The sequence below is a fragment of the Euprymna scolopes genome, chromosome 46 (genome assembly GCF_053919585.1).
Source record: "Euprymna scolopes isolate OS-2025 chromosome 46, ASM5391958v1, whole genome shotgun sequence".
Taxonomy (NCBI): Eukaryota; Metazoa; Mollusca; class Cephalopoda; order Sepiida; family Sepiolidae; genus Euprymna; species Euprymna scolopes.
Genome location: NC_136527.1, coordinates 86,280,323 through 86,286,866, shown reverse-complemented (window position 1 = coordinate 86,286,866; position 6,544 = coordinate 86,280,323).

Below are 6,544 nucleotides of genomic sequence, written 5' to 3'. Positions count from 1 at the left end.
CGTTAACATATATTGAGCGAATTTCTAACAGTATTTTGTCTGGTTTATTATTTATTACATCTTTTTCCGAACTTACCGTGTTAAAGATAGAGTCGGTCGCCATTTTGAATTTTCCAATATATCGGTAAACACTGTTTTTTCGAGCTGAATAAACATGTTTAATTTAATAAAAACACGAAAATTATATACAGTTTGGTAAAAAAGTAATTTATCTTGCCTTTGATAACATTTATTTGTTATATATTTGTTTTTTGACAACTGTTTCGAATCTATGTGTCCAGTACTAATACACACCCGGTTATTCTATATTAAATAAATACTGAAATCAAATTATGAATAAAAAAAAATATAAAAAAACTGAACTAATTTGGTGGGCTGAAATAAGGAACCAAGCAGAGAGCCGATGCGAGGTTAAAGAGACAGACAGACAGAGGATGTAGTTGGAGAGATACAGTACAGCTAGATAGATAGATAGATAGACAGACAGACAGAGAAATATTTTAAATTTAAATCTAAATTAACGTCTTCTTATTTAATTTGTTAGGTGAAAGTCTACATATAATATTATTTAAACAAATAAAATGAGTAAACGGTCGGTAATTTCCGTAACGCCGACCACAACACTCGTGAAATTCCGTGGAGACAAGTTCTTCAAGGGAGACAATCAAGATTTCCGATTATCTGCCCTTGATTTATTAGTCTGGCTTTTGCTTATACGCCATATCAACCCTTTTCCAGGTTATTTAATGGCGATTTCAGTATTTTGGAATGAAAATGCTTTTTATAGAATAATTTTTTTTTATTTTTTTATTTATGATTAAATAAGCGACGTGGTTATTCTATATTAAATAAATGCTGAAATAAAATTATAAATAAATAAAAAAATACAATATAAAACCATCGATAATTTAACACATATTCTCAAACAGAAGATTAATACTCGATTTAAAGTTTGCAGCAAACTATTAAAAATACAACAAATTATAAATAAATATACATTTTATTTGACAATGATATCTGTAAAAAAAGGAAACGTGTAGTATCTGTTCTTTTTTTTTTTTTCGTTTAATGACATGAAATAATTATAGGGTTTGTATTACTGTACACATAGATTCGAAAAAGTTGTCAATAAACAAATATATAACAAATAAATGTTATCAAAGGCAAGATAAATTACTTTTCTACCAAACTGGATATAATTTTCGTGTTTTTATTCAATTTAACATGTTTATTCAGCTCGAAAAGCATACAGTGTTTACCGATGTATTGGAAAATTCTAAATGGCGACCGACTGTCTCTTTAACACGGTAAGTTCGGGAAAAGGTGTTATAAATAATAAACTAGACAAAATACTATTAAAAAACAACCCAATATATGTCAAGTTATGTCACGTTAACATATATTGAGCGAATTTCTAACAGTATTTTGTCTGGTTTATTATTTATTACATCTTTTTCCGAACTTACCGTGTTAAAGAGAGAGTCGGGCGCCATTTTGAATTTTCCAATATATCGGTAAACACTGTTTTTTCGAGCTGAATAAACATGTTTAATTTAATAAAAACACGGAAATTATATCCAGTTTGGTGGGCTGAAATAAGGAACCAAGCAGAGAGCCGATGCGAGGTTAAAGAGACAGACAGACAGAGGATGTAGTTGGAGAGATACAGTACAGCTAGATAGATAGACAGACAGACAAATATTTTTAATTTAAATCTAAATTAACGTCTTCTAATTTTTTAATTTGTTAGGTGAAAGTCTACATATAATATTATTTAAACAAATAAAATGAGTAAACGTTTTTCGTAATTTTTGGACATCTTACTATTGGCGACTTTACAAGTGAGTGTGTAAATCAATTTTAACGTCATTCGACTGTTAGGTGGAAAGCACACATAAATACGACGTTAATATTTCACACCGGTGGTCAATAAACTGCACGAGTACTCAAACATCTCTCAACCAAACAAAGGTGAAAAAAAACTAAACAAATAAAAACAGTAAGCGGTCGGTAATTTCCGTAACGCCGACCACAACACTCGTGAAATTCCGTGGAGACAAGTTCGTCAAGGGAGACAATCAAGATTTCCGATTATCTGCCCTTGATTTCTTAGTCTGCCTTTTGCTTATACGCCATATCAACCCTTTTCCAGGTTATTTAATGGCGATTTCAGTATTTTGGAATGAAAATGCTTTTTATAGAATAATTTTTTTTTTTTTTTTTTATTTATGATTAAATAAGCGACGTGGTTATTCTATATTAAATAAATGCTGAAATAAAATTATAAATAAATAAAAAAATACAATATAAAACCATCGATAATTTAACACATTCTCAAACAGAAGATTAATACTCGATTTAAAGTTTGCAGCAAACGATTAAAAATACAACAAATTATAAATAAATATACATTTTATTTGACAATGATATCTGTAAAAAAAGGAAACGTGTAGTATCTGTTCTTTTTTTTTCGTTTAATGACATGAAATAATTATAGGGTTTGTATTACTGTACACATAGATTCGAAAAAGCTGTCAATAAACAAATATATAACAAATAAATGTTATCAAAGGCAAGATAAATTACTTTTCTACCAAACTGGATATAATTTTCGTGTTTTGATTCAGTTTAACATGTTTATTCAGCGCTCGAAAAGCATACAGTGTTTACCGATGTATTGGAAAATTCTAAATGGCGACCGACTGTCTCTTTAACACGGTAAGTTCGGGAAAAGGTGTTATAAATAATAAACTAGACAAAATACTATTAAAAAACCACCGAATATATGTCAAGTTATGTCACGTTAACATATATTGAGCGAATTTCTCAAAGTATTTTGTCTAGTTTATTATTTATTAATAAATCTTGCGCATTTGGGGTAACGTACCCCTCCTGCCTGGCATCGTGGCGGTTGCACTGGCCGCTGACGCAGACCAAAGTGTAGTGGGGGAAAAGAAAACCCAGGGGAATGGAGGGGGAGGAGCGGACTTTGAAGAAATTAGAGTTTTTGACTTCCCCTCACGGGGATGTCGGGTTAGCAGCTCAGATCCCCCCGCGAGGGGGGGGGAGAGCAGAGAAGAAAGACGCAGTGGGTGCTAGCGGGCCAGAGTGCCGCGTCGCAATTAAGAGAGAGAGGGGATAGGAATCCCTGCCCACAGAGGGGAGCAGAAACGAAGCACCCGCTCTACCCCACGTCACCCTACCCACTAACTTACCCCAACGGAAGCGAGAAAGAGAGCCCTGTCTGCTCGATCCACTGGGAGAGCAGCGAAGATAGATAAAGTTTGGGCCTGGCAGGTCAGTGCTGCTCAGGCAATTAAGTGTGGAGAAATTAGACCATCCCCTGTCTCTAGAGGGAAGAGACCGGAACGAAGAAAAAACGCATGCAAAAAACCAGCAAAAGCAGGTCTCAATTACCAGCTAGTGGTGTTGGTCCCGAGATTCCAGTCTCCCAAAAAAGGGGATCGGTTTCCGGGTCCAAGCTCCCAACTACCCACTAACTTACCCCAACGGAAGCGAGAAAGAGAGCCCTGTCTGCTCGATCCACTGGGAGAGCAGCGAAGATAGACAAAGTTTGGGCCTGGCAGGTCAGTGCTGCTCAGGCAATTAAGTGTGGAGAAATTAGACCATCCCCTGTCTCTAGAGGGAAGAGACCGGAACGAAGAAAAAACGCATGCAAAAAAACAACAAAAGCAGGTCTCAACTACCAGCTAGTGGTGTTGGTCCCGAGATTCCAGTCTCCCAAAAAAGGGGATCGGTTTCCGGGTCCAAGCTCCCAACTACCCACTAACTTACCCCAACGGAAGCGAGAAAGAGAGCCCTGTCTGCTCGATCCACTGGGAGAGCAGCGAAGATAGACAAAGTTTGGGCCTGGCAGGTCAGTGCTGCTCAGGCAATTAAGTGTGGAGAAATTAGACCATCCCCTGTCTCTAGAGGGAAGAGACCGGAACGAAGAAAAAACGCATGCAAAAAAACAACAAAAGCAGGTCTCAACTACCAGCTAGTGGTGTTGGTCCCGAGATTCCAGTCTCCCAAAAAAGGGGATCGGTTTCCGGGTCCAAGCTCCCACAAATGTGGAGTCGGTCCTTGCTAACGAAGATTAGTATGAAAACACCTTAACCTATCCAGAAAGCCCGGTGGCGGACAGTTTCGTAACTGAGAGAACAGATACTACACTTTGATCTTGTCACGAGGGCCGAGAAAGTCGTGTAAAATTCAATACATAAAATCAACAGCTTTAATTTCTATGAATCGTCATTCGCGTATCGGTGCGAAGTCAAGTGTCGGCGTTAGAAAGCCGTTCTTAACATGGAGAGATTGGGATACGGGCATTCCGAAAGTCGTTCTTAAAATGGAGAGAGGAGGGCGTTTTGTAACCATTCCGTACAAGCATCTAACAATTTAATAACAACCATCAAATGTTAAATAAAAATAAGATCAATAAAAAAATAAATAAAAATAAAAAAACATCAAATCAAATAAAAACAACGATCAATGTGTAATATCTGTTAACGAAAATATTTTTTTTAATTATTAGCAAATAATTCAAAGTGTAGTATCTGTTTTATTATTATTAATGACAGTTTAAAGGCTCCAAAATCACTTTCGAATTCAACATCAACTGTCGCATTAACTCGCATTCCTACAATTCTGAAATCTCGTCCCAATAGTGTAGAAGCGCCCATTTCAACCTAATAACATGGATTTCAATATCTAATAAAAAACATGTACTAATTTTTATACAAATACAGAAAAAAGAAACGGTTACTACGTTTAGCCAGAAAGACATAATTAGTAATTATGCATTTATGTTACCGTGTTTTTGTATTTCCTTTTTTGTTTTGTTTTTTTCGTTTTTTCATTTGAAATTCAAGTTTCACGACAACTTGATTACAATGTTAGAATACAAAGAATAGATTTCTAAATAATACCGTTTTTATTTCGGCACGGTAGCATAACTGCATATACTTTTGCAGGTTTTTGTTTTTTTCCTATTATAATCATACGTATATTTTGTGTCTATGACGTAACTGTTCCTTAGTTCGTCTTTATCAATGTTACAGCATATTCCAAATATCACATCCATCTGTAGAGTGGTTTATTTAAGTGATATTCATTAACAAATATAGGGTTTGTATTACTGTACACATAGATATAAATTATACTGAAAATTATATATAAAGAACGAAATGTGTAGTGTCTGTTCATTTTTTTTTTCGTTTAATAACACGAGGTAATTATAATAACTTAAATAAAATATCATTTTTTTTTTATTATTCACTTTAAACATTAAAAAAAAAACAAGATTATTATTTTACATAAAAGAAATGCTGAAATAAAATCACAAATTATACCAAAAATTACTTACTTTTCTTCTAGTGAAAACTCCCAGTAAAAATACATGTGTCTCTAACCACGACGTTTCGTGAAATGGCAAATTCCACCCAAACATATTTCTTCCCGCGTTTATTTCATGTGAGCACGAGAGAGAGAGAGAGAGAGAGAGAGAGAGAGAGAGAGAGAGGGGGAGAGAGAGAGAGACAGAAAGAGAGAGAGGGGGGAGAGAAAGACGGAAAATAATGAAATTATGAAAGTAATAAAACAATAAAACTTCCACCCACACACCCACACACTCCGCACGTGTCTGCACTCTTGCCCGGGGTCAAACGGAAGTCAAATGAAATAGATTACATCTCGTCAAAGTTTTGTTTCTGTCATGACGTGGCGAAGGGTGGGGGTATCAAGCGAATTTGAAATTCAACGAATTTTATTTCAACGCGCCAATTCCTCCCCCTCCCACCGCCTCCCTCTTTCGAATCGTAAAAATAACTGTTTTTTTTTTGTTATTAAATTGTATTTTTTTAAGAAATCGTTACCTTAAAAGTTCAGAAAGCCATTCTTAATGTAGAGAGGATCATGTTAACTATTCTGTCCAATAATTTAATAAGCAGAAGATCTGATAAAAATTCAATTTAACTTGTATTAACACTTTCAATCTCTCCATGATAAGAACGGCTTTCTGAAAAAAAAACACCTCACAATCTGGAAAGCCGTTCTTACCATGGAGAGATTGGGCTCCCCCCAATTCCGAAAGTTGTTCTTAAAATGGGGAGAGGAAGGCGTTTTGTAACTATTCCGTACAGTCACCTAACTATTTAATAAAAAAAAACATCGGGTTTGTATTACTGTACACATAGATTCGAAAAAGTTGTCAAAAAACAAATATATAACAAATAAATGTTATCAAAAGGCAAGATAAGTTACTTTTCTACCAAACTGGATATAATTTTTGTGTTTTTATTCAAGGTAACATGTTTATTCAGCTCGAAAAACATAGTGTTTACCGATGTATTGGAACATTCAAAATGGCGTCTGATTCTCTCTTTAACACGGTAAGTTTGGGAAAAGGTGTTATAAATAAAAAACTATACACAATACTACTAAAAACCCGCCGAATATATGTCCACCTATGTCACGGTAACATATATTGATCGAGTTTGTACAGTATTTTATCTGGGTTTTTATTTATAACACCTTTTCCCAA